Consider the following 19521-nt stretch of genomic DNA (forward strand, 5'->3'; position numbering starts at 1 on the left):
AAGACATGTGCCAACTTTGACGACGTTTGGTTCAGTATCTGAGGAGCTGAAAGGGTACAGGGGGGGTAGGGGAGTAATTATCTTGAAATCCCATAGTCTTTGGGGACAACCTGACGTCAGGTTGTACCAAATCTCCCATTCATTTGAGAAAAAAAAAAAAGCAGTCTTTGACCCTTAGAGGGCGCTTATGCCAGATATGCTGCTGAAAAATGATACAAATGGTAAAATGGCAACAGTTTGGTGTCAAATGTGGAAATTCTGACCAGAATTCTTCACACATCACCCCCAAAGTCATATATATTGGTTAAAAGCTGAAAAAAAGTGTTTTGGAGGTAAGTACTCCTTTAACTCATTGAGTGCCAGCCACTTTTGGAGAACGGACGCTCCCAGTGCCAGAGTTTCAGAGCGTTTTCAGTGATTTCTCGAGGCCCACAGAATATTGTGTGATATTACTATGTAAACACTGAACACGCACAAAGAACGATGAGACTCTATTCTATCATCTGCAAAAAAAAGTTTATTGATCCCATTTTCCGTTCTTTAGTTATGAGCCGGAGAAGATAGCTTGATTCATCCAAAAACAGCAATTTTTTTCTAGAAGCTGAGATAATTGGCCTTTTGTGAAATTAAACATTTCAAGCACATCACTGACTCTGAAGCTAATCTTTTCTAATGTAGTCACACCTCAAAAATAATTTCCTTCAATAAAACAGTTTAGGCCAGGGAATTTTGTTTGGCAGAATAATATTTTTAGCTACAACCAGCAGCGCTGGCCCCTGCGTGCGCTGCTGGTTGCAGCTTCTTGCTGGTCTTGATTTGCTGCTGGTGGGCATCGGATATTCTGGCTTGCGTTTGTCAATCCTGTCCTGCTGCCTGGGTCTGTCTGGGTGTTGCGTGCTGCTCTGCGTGCCCCCTCCCCCCCCCCCCCGCCCCGCCCCGCCTCGCCTCGCCTCGCCTCAACTGCACACTCCTCCTCCTGTCTGTGGTGGCTCTCTGCTGAGTTTGCTGTGCGCACAGTGAAGGGTGCGCAACATCCAGTTTTTTTACAGCGTTCCGCGTGTGTTTGTCACCGGCAACGATGCTTCCAGTTGAGAATAATAACAACTCCACGGTGTGGATGTGCGGATGTGCTGTCGCAACCGACACGGAGCGGCTCAATTGTGGGAGCAGATTGGCTGCTGCAGGCACAGCTGCAGTAACGTGCTTCAGCATATCGATGCATACGGATGCGATGCGATTTCCGTTTCCATAACGACTTCTTCTTTGTTTTTTCCTTGCCTTTCTGTTATGTGGAGAGCACTGTCGCCACCTAAGGGTTCTGTAAAATAGGTTATAGACCTCCAATAGCTACAATAGTTGTACCAGAGATGTATCAGGGATTGATCCACGTCCCACCGTCAAAAAACGCAATTGACGACAATCGTCGTCTTTGGCACTCTACGTCAGTATTTGAATTGACGACAGCTGTCGTCATTGGCATTCAATGAGTTAAGCACATTGATTTGCTCAGCCTGTAACTGCTCCACACGTGCTCTCTCTCTCTCTCTCTCTCTGTATTTCACTTGCTCTCTCTCTCTCAGGGAAGTCAAGACGGCCAGCTGAATTTCCAAAAAGAAGAACAGTTAACGTTACTCATAATTCAGATGGGTTTCTTTTCTCCCCTTCTTTTAAATCACACTTTTTTTGGATGCCGCTCTCCCCGTCCCTGTGCCGGTCGTTGCCAGCCACTTCTTTTCAGCTGACAGCGCGGGGCTTCACCGGCACAACCAACCACCAAGCCGGAGGTAACACGGGGGCTCGAACCTGCGACCCTACCTCTGCACCACCTGGATGCCCGCAAATTCAGATGGCTTTCTGAGAATAGCGCACAGTCTAGCTGCTAGTCAGTATATACCAATAACATTACTCTGAATGTATTCGCCCTCAATCCAGATTAATATTAAAAAAATATTTTCAAAGTATGAAAAGGATTGGTCCTGAGAAGGAACTGTCCTCTTCCTCCTCTGTCCTGGTTTTGTCTGGACCAGAGGAGTTGCTAAGCAGTAATGTAACAATATTCAAGGCTTAGGCTAGTCATTGAACAATGGAAAGAGACCATTCGGGTCTCTTTAGACAGACAGCACAGAGAGATGTAGCAGGACAGAGGGACAGGAAAGATACAGGTGAGACAGACAGCACAGAGATGTAGCAGGACAGAGGGACAGGAAAGATACAGGTGAGACAGACAGCACAGAGATGTAGCAGGACAGAGGAGCAGGAAAGATACAGGTGAGACAGACAGCACAGAGAGATGTAGCAGGACAGAGGGACAGGAAAGATACAGGTGAGACAGACAGCACACACAGAGATGTAGCAGGACAGAGGGACAGGAAAGATACAGGTGAGACAGACAGCACACAGAGAGATGTAGCAGGACAGAGGGACAGGAAAGATACAGGTGAGACAGACAGCACACAGAGAGATGTAGCAGGACAGAGGTGCAGGAAAGATACAGGTGAGACAGACAGCACAGAGAGATGTAGCAGGACAGAGGGACAGGAAAGATACAGGTGAGACAGACAGCACACAGAGAGATGTAGCAGGACAGAGGGACAGGAAAGATACAGGTGAGACAGACAGCACAGAGAGATGTAGCAGGACAGAGGTGCAGGAAAGATACAGGTGAGACAGACAGCACACACAGAGAGATGTAGCAGGACAGAGGGACAGGAAAGATACAGGTGAGACAGACAGCACAGAGAGATGTAGCAGGACAGAGGGACAGGAAAGATACAGGTGAGACAGACAGCACAGAGAGATGTAGCAGGACAGAGGTGCAGGAAAGATACAGGTGAGACAGACAGCACACAGAGATGTAGCAGGACAGAGGGACAGGAAAGATACAGGTGAGACAGACAGCACACAGAGAGATGTAGCAGGACAGAGGGACAGGAAAGATACAGGTGAGACAGACAGCACAGAGAGATGTAGCAGGACAGAGGTGCAGGAAAGATACAGGTGAGACAGACAGCACACAGAGAGATGTAGCAGGACAGAGGGACAGGAAAGATACAGGTGAGACAGACAGCACAGAGAGATGTAGCAGGACAGAGGGACAGGAAAGATACAGGTGAGACAGACAGCACAGAGAGATGTAGCAGGACAGAGGTGCAGGAAAGATACAGGTGAGACAGACAGCACACAGAGATGTAGCAGGACAGAGGGACAGGAAAGATACAGGTGAGACAGACAGCACACAGAGAGATGTAGCAGGACAGAGGGACAGGAAAGATACAGGTGAGACAGACAGCACACAGAGATGTAGCAGGACAGAGGGACAGGAAAGATACAGGTGAGACAGACAGCACAGAGAGAGATGTAGCAGGACAGAGGGACAGGAAAGATACAGGTGAGACAGACAGCACAGAGAGATGTAGCAGGACAGAGGGACAGGAAAGATACAGGTGAGACAGACAGCACACACAGAGATGTAGCAGGACAGAGGGACAGGAAAGATACAGGTGAGACAGACAGCACAGAGAGATGTAGCAGGACAGAGGGACAGGAAAGATACAGGTGAGACAGACAGCACAGAGAGATGTAGCAGGACAGAGGGACAGGAAAGATACAGGTGAGACAGACAGCACACAGAGATGTAGCAGGACAGAGGGACAGGAAAGATAAAGGTGAGACAGACAGCACAGAGAGATGTAGCAGGACAGAGGGACAGGAAAGATACAGGTGAGACAGACAGCACAGAGATGTAGCAGGACAGAGGGACAGGAAAGATACAGGTGAGACAGACAGCACAGAGATGTAGCAGGACAGAGGGACAGGAAAGATAAAGGTGAGACAGACAGCACAGAGAGATGTAGCAGGACAGAGGTGCAGGAAAGATACAGGTGAGACAGACAGCACAGAGAGATGTAGCAGGACAGAGGTGCAGGAAAGATACAGGTGAGACAGACAGCACAGAGAGATGTAGCAGGACAGAGGGACAGGAAAGATACAGGTGAGACAGACAGCACACAGAGAGATGTAGCAGGACAGAGGGACAGGGAAGATAAAGGTGAGACAGACAGCACACAGAGAGATGTAGCAGGACAGAGGGACAGGAAAGATACAGGTGAGACAGACAGCACAGAGATGTAGCAGGACAGAGGGACAGGAAAGATACAGGTGAGACAGACAGCACACAGAGATGTAGCAGGACAGAGGGACAGGAAAGATACAGGTGAGACAGACAGCACAGAGAGATGTAGCAGGACAGAGGGACAGGAAAGATACAGGTGAGACAGACAGCACACAGAGAGATGTAGCAGGACAGAGGGACAGGAAAGATACAGGTGAGACAGACAGCACAGAGAGATGTAGCAGGACAGAGGTGCAGGAAAGATACAGGTGAGACAGACAGCACACAGAGAGATGTAGCAGGACAGAGGGACAGGAAAGATACAGGTGAGACAGACAGCACACAGAGATGTAGCAGGACAGAGGGACAGGAAAGATACAGGTGAGACAGACAGCACACAGAGATGTAGCAGGACAGAGGGACAGGAAAGATACAGGTGAGACAGACAGCACAGAGAGATGTAGCAGGACAGAGGGACAGGAAAGATACAGGTGAGACAGACAGCACAGAGAGATGTAGCAGGACAGAGGGACAGGAAAGATACAGGTGAGACAGACAGCACACAGAGAGATGTAGCAGGACAGAGGGACAGGAAAGATACAGGTGAGACAGACAGCACAGAGAGATGTAGCAGGACAGAGGGACAGGAAAGATACAGGTGAGACAGACAGCACACAGAGATGTAGCAGGACAGAGGGACAGGAAAGATAAAGGTGAGACAGACAGCACACAGAGAGATGTAGCATGACAGAGGGACAGGGAAGATAAAGGTGAGACAGACAGCACACAGAGAGATGTAGCAGGACAGAGGGACAGGAAAGATACAGGTGAGACAGACAGCACAGAGATGTAGCAGGACAGAGGGACAGGAAAGATACAGGTGAGACAGACAGCACAGAGAGATGTAGCAGGACAGAGGGACAGGGAAGATACAGGTGAGACAGACAGCACACAGAGAGATGTAGCAGGACAGAGGGACAGGAAAGATACAGGTGAGACAGACAGCACAGAGATGTAGCAGGACAGAGGAGCAGGAAAGATACAGGTGAGACAGACAGCACAGAGAGATGTAGCAGGACAGAGGGACAGGAAAGATACAGGTGAGACAGACAGCACACACAGAGATGTAGCAGGACAGAGGGACAGGAAAGATACAGGTGAGACAGACAGCACACAGAGAGATGTAGCAGGACAGAGGGACAGGAAAGATACAGGTGAGACAGACAGCACACAGAGAGATGTAGCAGGACAGAGGTGCAGGAAAGATACAGGTGAGACAGACAGCACAGAGAGATGTAGCAGGACAGAGGGACAGGAAAGATACAGGTGAGACAGACAGCACACAGAGAGATGTAGCAGGACAGAGGGACAGGAAAGATACAGGTGAGACAGACAGCACAGAGAGATGTAGCAGGACAGAGGTGCAGGAAAGATACAGGTGAGACAGACAGCACACACAGAGAGATGTAGCAGGACAGAGGGACAGGAAAGATACAGGTGAGACAGACAGCACAGAGAGATGTAGCAGGACAGAGGGACAGGAAAGATACAGGTGAGACAGACAGCACAGAGAGATGTAGCAGGACAGAGGTGCAGGAAAGATACAGGTGAGACAGACAGCACACAGAGATGTAGCAGGACAGAGGGACAGGAAAGATACAGGTGAGACAGACAGCACACAGAGAGATGTAGCAGGACAGAGGGACAGGAAAGATACAGGTGAGACAGACAGCACAGAGAGATGTAGCAGGACAGAGGTGCAGGAAAGATACAGGTGAGACAGACAGCACACAGAGAGATGTAGCAGGACAGAGGGACAGGAAAGATACAGGTGAGACAGACAGCACAGAGAGATGTAGCAGGACAGAGGGACAGGAAAGATACAGGTGAGACAGACAGCACAGAGAGATGTAGCAGGACAGAGGTGCAGGAAAGATACAGGTGAGACAGACAGCACACAGAGATGTAGCAGGACAGAGGGACAGGAAAGATACAGGTGAGACAGACAGCACACAGAGAGATGTAGCAGGACAGAGGGACAGGAAAGATACAGGTGAGACAGACAGCACACAGAGATGTAGCAGGACAGAGGGACAGGAAAGATACAGGTGAGACAGACAGCACAGAGAGAGATGTAGCAGGACAGAGGGACAGGAAAGATACAGGTGAGACAGACAGCACAGAGAGATGTAGCAGGACAGAGGGACAGGAAAGATACAGGTGAGACAGACAGCACACACAGAGATGTAGCAGGACAGAGGGACAGGAAAGATACAGGTGAGACAGACAGCACAGAGAGATGTAGCAGGACAGAGGGACAGGAAAGATACAGGTGAGACAGACAGCACAGAGAGATGTAGCAGGACAGAGGGACAGGAAAGATACAGGTGAGACAGACAGCACACAGAGATGTAGCAGGACAGAGGGACAGGAAAGATAAAGGTGAGACAGACAGCACAGAGAGATGTAGCAGGACAGAGGGACAGGAAAGATACAGGTGAGACAGACAGCACAGAGATGTAGCAGGACAGAGGGACAGGAAAGATACAGGTGAGACAGACAGCACAGAGATGTAGCAGGACAGAGGGACAGGAAAGATAAAGGTGAGACAGACAGCACAGAGAGATGTAGCAGGACAGAGGTGCAGGAAAGATACAGGTGAGACAGACAGCACAGAGAGATGTAGCAGGACAGAGGTGCAGGAAAGATACAGGTGAGACAGACAGCACAGAGAGATGTAGCAGGACAGAGGGACAGGAAAGATACAGGTGAGACAGACAGCACACAGAGAGATGTAGCAGGACAGAGGGACAGGGAAGATAAAGGTGAGACAGACAGCACACAGAGAGATGTAGCAGGACAGAGGGACAGGAAAGATACAGGTGAGACAGACAGCACAGAGATGTAGCAGGACAGAGGGACAGGAAAGATACAGGTGAGACAGACAGCACACAGAGATGTAGCAGGACAGAGGGACAGGAAAGATACAGGTGAGACAGACAGCACAGAGAGATGTAGCAGGACAGAGGGACAGGAAAGATACAGGTGAGACAGACAGCACACAGAGAGATGTAGCAGGACAGAGGGACAGGAAAGATACAGGTGAGACAGACAGCACAGAGAGATGTAGCAGGACAGAGGTGCAGGAAAGATACAGGTGAGACAGACAGCACACAGAGAGATGTAGCAGGACAGAGGGACAGGAAAGATACAGGTGAGACAGACAGCACACAGAGATGTAGCAGGACAGAGGGACAGGAAAGATACAGGTGAGACAGACAGCACACAGAGATGTAGCAGGACAGAGGGACAGGAAAGATACAGGTGAGACAGACAGCACAGAGAGATGTAGCAGGACAGAGGGACAGGAAAGATACAGGTGAGACAGACAGCACAGAGAGATGTAGCAGGACAGAGGGACAGGAAAGATACAGGTGAGACAGACAGCACACAGAGAGATGTAGCAGGACAGAGGGACAGGAAAGATACAGGTGAGACAGACAGCACAGAGAGATGTAGCAGGACAGAGGGACAGGAAAGATACAGGTGAGACAGACAGCACACAGAGATGTAGCAGGACAGAGGGACAGGAAAGATAAAGGTGAGACAGACAGCACACAGAGAGATGTAGCATGACAGAGGGACAGGGAAGATAAAGGTGAGACAGACAGCACACAGAGAGATGTAGCAGGACAGAGGGACAGGAAAGATACAGGTGAGACAGACAGCACAGAGATGTAGCAGGACAGAGGGACAGGAAAGATACAGGTGAGACAGACAGCACAGAGAGATGTAGCAGGACAGAGGGACAGGGAAGATACAGGTGAGACAGACAGCACACAGAGAGATGTAGCAGGACAGAGGGACAGGAAAGATACAGGTGAGACAGACAGCACAGAGAGAGATGTAGCAGGACAGAAGGACAGGAAAGATACAGGTGAGACAGACAGCACACAGAGAGATGTAGCAGGACAGAGGTGCAGGAAAGATACAGGTGAGACAGACAGCACAGAGAGATGTAGCAGGACAGAGGGACAGGAAAGATACAGGTGAGACAGACAGCACAGAGAGATGTAGCAGGACAGAGGGACAGGAAAGATACAGGTGAGACAGACAGCACAGAGAGATGTAGCAGGACAGAGGGACAGGAAAGATACAGGTGAGACAGACAGCACAGAGAGATGTAGCAGGACAGAGGTGCAGGAAAGATACAGGTGAGACAGACAGCACAGAGAGATGTAGCAGGACAGAAGGACAGGAAAGATACAGGTGAGACAGACAGCACACAGAGAGATGTAGCAGGACAGAGGGACAGGAAAGATACAGGTGAGACAGACAGCACACAGAGATGTAGCAGGACAGAGGGACAGGAAAGATACAGGTGAGACAGACAGCACAGAGAGATGTAGCAGGACAGAGGGACAGGAAAGATACAGGTGAGACAGACAGCACACAGAGATGTAGCAGGACAGAGGGACAGGAAAGATACAGGTGAGACAGACAGCACAGAGAGATGTAGCAGGACAGAGGGACAGGAAAGATACAGGTGAGACAGACAGCACACAGAGATGTAGCAGGACAGAGGGACAGGAAAGATACAGGTGAGACAGACAGCACAGAGAGATGTAGCAGGACAGAGGGACAGGAAAGATACAGGTGAGACAGACAGCACAGAGAGATGTAGCAGGACAGAGGGACAGGAAAGATACAGGTGAGACAGACAGCACACAGAGAGATGTAGCAGGACAGAGGTGCAGGAAAGCAGATTTCTCTGTAAAAGGGGCCTGATTTCTATTCTTCTGTACCTTGTAGACAACAGCAAGCAACAAACAGAACAGTGTATAAACAGATATAATAAACAGAACAGTGTAGCAGTCAAACCGAACAGTGTATAAACAGATATAACAAACAGAACAGTGTAGCAGTCAACACGTTATATTTTTAAGTTATGTTATCTTTGAAACTTGAAAAGGGACAACTTGAGATACATTGAGAGGTTATTCATTTGACAAAGGAACTATTTAAAGTGGCCTGGAGTACATTAGATACTTTTTTGTCATCCAGGTAATGGGACCCCTTATTGGTAGTATCTTATATATTGACAATATAAGAGTCTACAACAAGAAGAAGGCACCAGCAACCCTGTAGCTAGCTTGATAACACAGTCTATAGCAGGGGTGGGCAACTATTTTTCATGGGGGGCCACATGAGAAACCCAGATTGTTGCCGGGGGCCGAACAAATATTGTCATGCCGTAACCCATGGATGGGCAACTTTGATGATAGAGAGGGCCGCAAAAAAATGTCCTCGCTACCAGGTTTTGGGGGCTGAACGGCGCCAGCGCTAAAAATTTGGGGCATTTGAAGCCAGGTTTAGAGGAATAACTCATTTTAAATTAACAATTGTGATGTCATTATTCAGTCTTAACCACCAATATTTCATCCTTTTCCTCACTCACTCCTATGTCACCCCCTGCTCTCCCTGCAGGGCTTGAAATTAACTTTTTTCACCACCTGCCAATATGGCTGCTAGATTTTAAAGTTACCAGCCAATTAGAATTTCCACTAGCCAAAATGTTTTTCTTGAAATAAAGCAGAATATGAGTGGGTTAATTTAATCATAAGTATCAGTAAGTGGACCGGGATTCTCAAAGCCTGTGTTGAGGGTCACACACGAACAAAAATGCACTCTTGAAGATAAATAAATCCAAAACAAAAAAGTTAATTATTTAAATTTCTACTTCAATGTAGAACAGTCATTTCTTACACATGAGATTACTTTTAGCCTTTTAGTCATAAATATTATTGAAAGATATTCCATATTCCAGACTGAAATGCTATAACAGAAGAGTATTGCCCAGAATGACATGAACATTTGGACACTTATTCAGCGGGTATATTGCATATTGCGTTCAAGTGCACTGTAAAACTTTTTTTTTTTTTTTTTTTTGCAATTCCATCACGGGCCACACAGGGGGCCCCCGGCCCGCGGGCCGTATGTTGCCCATGTGTGGTCTATAGAGTCCTGTAGCTAGCTTGATAACACAGTCTATAGAGTCCTGTAGCTAGCTTGATAACACAGTCTATAGAGCCCTGTAGCTAGCTTGATAACAGTCTATAGAGCCCTGTAGCTAACACACAGTCTATAGAGCCCTGCAGTTAGCTTGATAACAGTCTATAGAGCCCTGTAGCTAGCTTGATGACAGTCTATAGAGCCCTGTAGCTAGCTTGATAACAGTCTATAGAGCCCTGTAGCTAACACACAGTCTATAGAGCCCTGCAGTTAGCTTGATAACAGTCTATAGAGCCCTGTAGCTAACACACAGTCTATAGAGCCCTGCAGTTAGCTTGATAACAGTCTATAGAGCCCTGTAGCTAACACACAGTCTATAGAGCCCTGCAGTTAGCTTGATAACAGTCTATAGAGCCCTGTAGCTAACACACAGTCTATAGAGCCCTGCAGTTAGCTTGATAACAGTCTATAGAGCCCTGTAGCTAACACACAGTCTATAGAGCCCTGCAGTTAGCTTGATAACAGTCTATAGAGCCCTGTAGCTAACACACAGTCTATAGAGCCCTGCAGTTAGCTTGATAACAGTCTATAGAGCCCTGTAGCTAACACACAGTCTATAGAGCCCTGCAGTTAGCTTGATAACAGTCTATAGAGCCCTGTAGCTAACACACAGTCTATAGAGCCCTGCAGTTAGCTTGATAACAGTCTATAGAGCCCTGTAGCTAACACACAGTCTATAGAGCCCTGCAGTTAGCTTGATAACAGTCTATAGAGCCCTGTAGCTAGCTTGATGACAGTCTATAGAGCCCTGTAGCTAGCTTGATAACACAGTCTATAGAGCCATGTAGCTAGCTTGATAACAGTCTATAGAGCCATGTAGCTAGCTTGGGTGTGTTTGAAGATGACTTTCTCAGTAAACCTAGACCCCAGCACTGTGGAAGAGGGAGGGCTGGCTGCATGGGGATAAAGTTACAGATCACTGGGGTCCTGAGCACAGAGCCATGGGAACCAGCGTGTGCACCTCAGGGCATTTCTGTAATAATACTGTTAGGATAACAATAATGATCAGAACAAAACCATTTGGAACAGGAGTAATATAAATTGCAACGATTTGAGGGAGTGAGTAGATTTAACAAGTGTATTTTCTGTCACCACTCATGTACAATCAGTCTCTCTGAGATCTTATTTTTTAAGAGGAGAACTAGTTGTTGCTTATGTAATATTTTACATGACCAAAAGGAAAAGGCTGAATGCTGACAATGCAGGAAGATGCGGGCACTAGATGCTCTGCACTTCCCCTGGAAGACGCATATTGTCTTTCCAGTGTCCCCATGAAGAGACAGTACAGTACAATCTGTACAATCAATATAGCCGGGTTCCTTGAGACTAAAGTGAGAGAGACCTGGGGTAATCACTTCATTTCTAAACTTCACCTTCTCCACAGGACTTTTAGTCACAGCCTCAAATGTGTGCACCCAGGGATTGGGAAAACTATTCTTATGGGAGGAAGTTGGTATGAAAACAGGAAGGAGGTAACTGGCCGTGACAGAGTGCTACAGATTCAGGAAGAAGAGCAGCAGTGTCCATAATGCCATGCACAATATGCCATTATCTCTATTGTATACGTCAATACAAAATGTCAAGACCAGGAACTATAGGGTTATTCAGCCTATCGCATCATTAGGAGCCGTCACCATTGATCTGTCCCTCGTGACAACGCAGAGGACACCAAGTGCATGGCATACAATGAATCATGTGATGTGAGGGAAGAACCTGCTGTGGATCAAATTGCGCACTTATCTACAGTATGAGCTTTTCCCACCAATGAGATCAACTCAGACTACACTGCCTTTTTATAAAAAGATATACACAGCATAGTATACAGATAAGAGTGTACATGGCTCAAATTTGCCATTCACAAATTTGATTAAATAATTAAATAGTTGACTTGATAAATAACAAATAAACACTAAAGCAACAGTAAATAAACAGTTTCTTTGGCCAGACTTTATAGTATAGCGTATAAAGTTTATATACGCTCTCATAACAATATTAAAGGAACACTGTGCCCATTTTCAACCAGCTTTGTATCATTAGAACATCAGTAGTATATCAGAGAACTGTAAACGGTTTTGAAGTGTGTCATTTAATTTGACAGTTATTGAGTGTTAAAGTGTGGACCAGTGACATCACTGGTCCACACTAACTCAAATTAATAACTCATTAACTCAAATCAACTCTCAATAACTGTCAAACTAGATGAATGATGAATAGTTTGACAGTTATTGAGAGTTGATTTGAGTTAATGAGTTATTAATTTGAGTTAGTGTGGACCAGTGATGTCACTGGTCCACACTTTAACACTCAATAACTGTCAAATTAAATGACAGACTTCAAAACCGTTTACAGTTTTCTGATATACTACTGATGTTCTAATGATACAAAGCTGGTTGAAAATGGGCGGAGTGTTCCTTTAAGAGAGTCTGCGCACAAGGTCCTCTGTTTATAAGCCAAATAACTCAGCCCAAAATGAATTAGATGCTGCTTACAGTGTGTAACCTGGATATTATAGTCTCTCCAGGGAGATTGCCGAGATCTGAGGAACTGGCAAAGTACAATTCCCTTTCTGTTATCTCTTGGGTAATCTTATTGTGAGTCGCTAAACCAGTCTAGTCTGAAGGTTTTGGAGGAGGACACCCATTATTTTGACATTTGTGCCATATCGTAACTCAGGCCATGGTTTGACATCAAGATGTGTGATAGCCATTTCTGGGCTGACTCATCACTCCTACAGATTACAAATGTATCCCAAAAAAACAAGTTGGATACTTTGAAAACGGACAGAATTTCCAGCTTTGATGCTGACTTGTAACTTGTAACTGTTCTCAGTCTCTTCCCCCTCACATTTAGATGATAAGGCACATTGGAGTCACTCTTTTTGGGGGGGGAGAGGGCGGAGATTAACACTTGTGAAATTGACTTGACATTTTCATCGCAAAGTTTTTGGGTACATTTTCAGATACACTGGAAGCCTGTAGCAGTGATGAGTCAGCACAAAATGGCCACCTACTTTCTCAAAATTAGTCAAATATGCCAAACAATGATCAGAGATATTCACTTCTAATAAGGCTAGAATGCCATAGTATGTCAAAAAGATTGATAGTGTCCTTGAACTTCTTTTGCAAAACCGTTGACCGTAATCCAATGGACAGGGATGCAAAGTCATGGAGAGTGACAAAGGTGACAGATACCAGGGCAGACATAAAACCACTCAGAAAGACTCCTATTTTGCGATGAAAAAGGTGACTGTGACCTAAAAGTGACTAAGTTTGCATCCCTGCATGTAGACCTGTGAGGTTAAAGACATTTTTTTTACCTAGGCCAAGCCCAATTTTTTTCTTACAAAAAAAAACAAAAACAAAAAACAAAGGTATTCCATGGTGCTCTAATGAAAAGGAAGGGAAAAGACAGACAGAGAGAGAGACAGGATTATATGGGACAGAGGTTAAGAGCCAGACTCACGACACGAGCCCAAATGTGTCTTAACCCAGTGATCCAGCAAGACGACCGGCAGTTTAGCATGCGAGTGGAGACCACAGATTACATGCTGATCTACAAATTGTATCAAAAGGCATAATTTAAGAACAGTTCAATAAAATACAAAAGTGCCAATGAAAATGCCGATCCAGAAATAGAGGCTTGATCGTAATGTCAAAACCTCAGCCCGACACACAGGCCTGTACTTATAAAGGCAGGACAATGAAAGAGAGGAAAGGACTGATTTAAGACTTCATTAGAGAACTGAGTTCACAAAAAAGGACATCGTGTGTGATTCATCTTTACTGTAAACATTTGTTGTTTGGCAGACAATGCATTTTCACAAACTATTTCTTTGATTGTGTAGTCATGATAGCACCTCGGCCCAAGTGCCTGTATCCCAAATTGAGATAATTTGTGTCATTTTATCTAAACACAAATAACATGATGTAACATTCTGTACTCTTGTTATAAATACGCAGAATAGACACCATTATCATCAGTGTAATAAAATGAAGATTCTAATGAAGAAAGACATGACCAACATAAGATGACAGAGGACAGACCTAAAACAAACAAGTGTAACAAGTATTTAACCACTTAACCCATTGATACCTGATGCAGCATTTGTGTGTGTAATGTATCCCTCATTTGTGTGCACACAAATGCTGCATCAGGTATCAATGGGTTAAATACTTGTTACACTTGTTTTTTTTAGGTCTGTCCTCTGTCATCTTATGTTGGTTTAAGTAAAAGACATCAAAAACAAGAAGTGTTTTGTGATGGAGCTAAATGGTTCATCTTGAATTGATCACAGCATTTAGTAAACCATCACAACCCACAAACATGGCCATAAAAGCTCTACATTTGGGATTTATATGGCAGACGGGAAGCATGGCTGACCACAAAATTCAAGTGGGCGAAACAAGTAATGTAATAGTTGTGTTTCCATTTTTCTAGTGTGTAAACCTGTGTGAATTGGTCAAGCTATCATTCATAGTAAAAGGGTAAGAAATCATCGTAATAACAATAAATCGTTCGTGCATGCCTCTCTTCTGAAGTCAACTGGACATTACAATAGTGCAACAAAAAAACACACAAACATCCTCTTGGGCTTGATAAGATTTAACCTGACAGTTTCACATGTACTGTGCAACAAGTCTGATGACCAAATTGGACATAGATAATGAATTAAAAAAAAAAAAAAAAAAACTAATGTTAGTAGAAAACTCACATTTCTGACAACTAAATGCTGAGAGATAAGAGGTCCAATGAAACAAATAGTGTTTAAAGAGATGCATGACCTTTACTGTACCTTTGTGTGCTTACTGCAGAGAAGCCACCGCTGACATTGGTAGTGCAATTGTGAACCCTGCTGTAAAGAGAGAGCGGGAGCTGGTCAGAGTGCAGGACAGAAACAAACAGAGAGAGAGAGAGAGAGAGAGAGAGGGAGGGAGGCAGAGAGACAAAAGAAAGGAGAGTTAGAGGTGTAGAGTGTGCGCCTCGGCCAATCCTGTTGCTGTTCAGCCTCTTGTCGAGCCCAAGCGCTCTCTCAGACTCTGTGCACGGACTGATAACGGCAGCCTTCCTCCTCTGGGTTAGGTTTCCTCCTCTAGCCTGCTGACAAGTAGCCATGTGACTCCAGTGCCCACTCAGCTGAGTCAGAGACTGCTGCACGCACGCACGCGCACGCACACACACACACACACACACACACACACACACACACACACACACACACACACACACACACACACACAGTCTATCTCTGTCCCTCACGCATGCATGCGCACACAACAGACTTAATTAAAATCAGGGCTGGCCCGCGATATGGACCAAAAGTCATATCATATTCATATTTTTAAGGTGAATGGCGATCCACGATATATATCTCTGTATTTTCTATGAAGTGGGCTAAATGTAAGTCAAAGCCACGTGCATTGTCACAAGCACTTACTGTGCAAAACAAAATAAAATGCAAAGACAGGGTTTCCTTCACTGACTATTGGCGCTTTCACTAAATATTGAATGAGATTTATGATAAATAATCATCGCTAATGTGGACAGTATACAATGTCTAAGTGGGTAAAGGCAAATAATAGAACAGCTAGAAGTCTGGTAAGTTCACAAAATGGCATCAGTTCACTGTAATACAGCCTTTAAAAGCAGGACAAGACAACACTTATGCCATCACAATGACAATATCTAGTCTCATATCACAATATCGATATATCAATATACTGCCCAACCCTACTTCAAATCATATGGAATTCAATCCCGGTGCCTTGATAGCGCAATGAATTAATGATGACCTCAGCATAAAACAAAAATAAATTCAACCCTAAATGATCAATATCTGTATTTAATGAAATGAGGATTACCGGTACATGCTATGTTGTGGAAATCACTGTCAATTTCTCAATCTACAATGACATAAACCTGTGCTGTGACACTATAGACAATAGGTGACCAGCTGTTAAAATAGGTTTGAAGGTAAATAGTCTATGGGAACTTGAAAGAGATGGCCACAAATGCCTGGTTTACCACAACATTCAAAGATCTGAATGGTATAGACGGGTTTCACCAGAGCGCAACCCCACAGCACTTCCTTTTTCTCAGCATTCGGCAAACTGCAGAAATATTCACTCGACATCGTTACTTTTGTTTTCGCCGCTCAGCTGTATAGACGGTTTTCACAGAATGGTCAGTCCTGCACTTGAATGTTTTTTTTCTTTTATGTCCATAGCAAACACTGCAACAGGAAGTGAGCGGGGGTTCAATTTAGAATGTTTTTGTTGTCAAGTTAAAACCGTCTATATGTTGTTCTGAAAAGTTAAGGCTACAGGATGTGGGGATGAGTCATTCCATTGGGCAATGATGTAAGTGTATTTCTTATGAAACGCAGAGTGACTTACATCAGTTAAAAAGGCTTGGCCTGACCTGACCTTGTGTAATAAAGCCACTATCAATCTCTTCAAATAAGCAGTTTCCTGATACCTTCTTCCGTTTACATTCGAAATAAACAGCGAGCCATCCAATCAACATAAGAACCAGGCTATATTTGTGTTTTAAAAACCACAACAAAAATACACAAAACACTGACCTGACCCGGTTTTGTACTTTGGCCCAAACTAGAGCTCCCATAAATCAAAAGATCTAGCCTACTCAAACAACTAAAAGGGTTTAAATCCTTCCTCGTCCGGTCGCAAGGATGGAGTCACTGAAAATGATGATTCATGTGTGCACATGTACAAATGTGCACAGGACATTTACTCATTTGCAAGGTGCACAGTCACATGTGCATTCCTAATATGTGTGTGCATCAAATGAGCAGCCAACCAAAATACATGTTGGTTAATTTGATTTATTTCTGGCAATGACAATCAAATCTAAATACTTACATGTTCATTCCTCTTTCTTGGGGCCATGTTGCCTCCCACCCCACCATCTTCCTGTATTATCCATTGGGTCTAGTCGAAGTGAATATATACCAGTGTGTGTGTGTGTGTGTGTGTGTGTACACACACACACACACACACACACACACACACACACACACACACACACACACACACACACACACACACACACACACACACACACACACACACACACAGTATATATACTAACACGACTAGAGATATCGGGCATTCTATAGGTGTGAGATATATAGTTCTTTAAGATGGGTAACCTCTTCTTTTCAACACAGGATAACATGCTGGGTTTCTGGCTATGAGACATAAAATCAGTTATGGATAAATCAACATTATTACACAAATAATCCACCAAAGTCATAAAAGCCACTGGATTAATTGTGTTTTGCACCAAACAAAGAACAGTCCTGTGATCTAAACACGTTGCTTACCAGCCGGTCAAATAATCGAGCATTCCACATGAGCTTATAGGAGTCTTTAGGGCTGAAGAAATACCCCCACGCCAGGAGTGACAAGGCCGTGCGTGTGACGCCTGTGTGTTTACGTGTGTGTGTGACGCCTGTGTGTTTACGTGTGTGTGTGAGATAGAACTGTTTGTCCCTGTGGGATACATGTACGTGTGTTCACTGTGAAGTCACATGCCAGCCTTGCGGGGGGAAAGAAACGCAGGCAAAACCACAAGCAGCTAAAATGGAAGTTCACTTCAAAGAACGGGGCTTTAGTGTTCTGATAATAGCATTATCCACTGACACAACATGGGATGGTCGACTATAAAAAGAGGTGTGACTGTGACTGAATGTGGCCGAGGACGATTGACAACATTTATAACTATGACCAACAGTCAGACAGTATGTATATTTCATGTCGCTTAACCTGCACTAAATGGAAACATGGGCGTCATTCTTCCCATTTTTTGCCGTTTCGAATGAAGTTAGAAACAGAGTTGAAAAGTTTGAGCTTACAGTTCATGGCTAATTTGTGGTAAAAAAAGCATCCTACACTCCATTTGTTCAAAACACAGACCCCCCCCCCCCCCCCTTCCCACTGAAAGGAGGAATGAAAACACCAAAATAACATTTAAGAGTGACCAAAGTAAAGATTTTATACACAAAGAATAACACCTCACCTTTTACACATAAGAATACCACCCCACCTCCAGAAAACTAGCGTTTATCTAAAGTGTTAACACCACTCGGAAATTCTCTCTCTCTCCAGCTTCCTGTTATTTTTCTCTCCCTTCAAAAAAACAAGTGGACCAGAGCGTTTTCTCCGGACGCGAGGGAAGCAGAATGGAGCGGTGCAGCCGAGGACAAAGCGCCTGCTTTCAAAGAGCCGGGCGGTGCATCGTGTCAACAGGTGACCACAACCATGTGGCAACTGGGTACCATCATGTAACGCTTCCACATCTGCCTAAGAAGAAGATTTGACAGAAAAACTCACCAGAACCCTGACCGGTGCTCTCACCCACCCACCCGGGTCTCCTCCTCTGCAGGCTGGGAATGAAACGTCTGACCCCTGTGTAGCAGTCCGCCTATGACAGCTGCCCTGGTTTGTGGATCTCTGTGGGGATCTGGGCTGTGGTGTATGTTGATAGCTCTGCCTCTGTTGACAAGTCTTTTAGCCTGAAATAGCTCTGTAGTTTAGAAGCTCACCCGGGCCACGTCCTGAGCCTTTCAGCATGCAGACGTCTCTACCTCCCTAATAGGCTCTTCACAGCCCAGTGGCCACGCTAACTTCGCTGAGGGGCTGGGGGGGGGAGATGGGGGGGGGGGGGGGGGGGGGTGGTGAGGGTCGCAGGACCCAGGACTTCAGCACGACTATGCTAAGTTATGTGCACATAGTTACTGGAACACTTCCAGTCTCTCACAGAGCCAACAGCTGCTCCTGATGCTATCTGTTTCTCTGTACCCTCAGAGGCTTCAGTTAGCACACTAAGACAGCACCTGTCAGTGGGCTGCAGAGGGATATATAGGGCAACTGAGTGAGGAGCATCCAGCCCTGGCAGCTGACACAATGCCCGCCCATTGTCCTCTCCTTCCAAAAAGGCAAATGCAATCACCACTCTGGCCCTCCAGTACTTTTATACCTCCAAGGCAAAACGGTGGCAAGAGTGTATGGAGCGTTTGCTGTGAGCCAGCTACACTAGAGCTGCAAGCCTGCAATGATGAATCAATTAGTCGTCAATTATTCAATTAATCTGCAACTATTTTGATCGTCAATGAATCGGTTTCAGTATTTTTTTAAGAAATCCCTTTAAAAAGGGGTCTACTGTAGTTCAACTACTTCAAAAAAGGAAGCCTGGGGACTTTTGGTCATCATTTGAATTTCTACAACAGATTACGTCATAGATATGAAAACACTGGTCTGCCACTGAGACTGTATTCTTACTTAACACTTTGATTCCTGTGGATTTGCATGAACCATGAA

At 45.3% G+C, this 19521-nt stretch overlaps 1 protein-coding gene across 1 annotated transcript in view; it reads right to left on the reverse strand.

The window, feature by feature from the left end:
- Nucleotides 1-19521, reverse strand: part of slc4a2b (solute carrier family 4 member 2b) — a 61928-nt gene that overhangs the window by 39091 nt on the left and 3316 nt on the right. The window contains exon 2 of the mRNA XM_083654787.1: nucleotides 14976-15055. The gene's annotated coding sequence lies outside the window, so the exon portion shown is untranslated. The remainder of the gene's footprint in view (nucleotides 1-14975; nucleotides 15056-19521) is intronic.

Source organism: Poromitra crassiceps (assembly GCF_964638095.1).
Source record: "Poromitra crassiceps genome assembly, chromosome: 2".
Lineage (NCBI taxonomy): Eukaryota > Metazoa > Chordata > Actinopteri > Beryciformes > Melamphaidae > Poromitra > Poromitra crassiceps.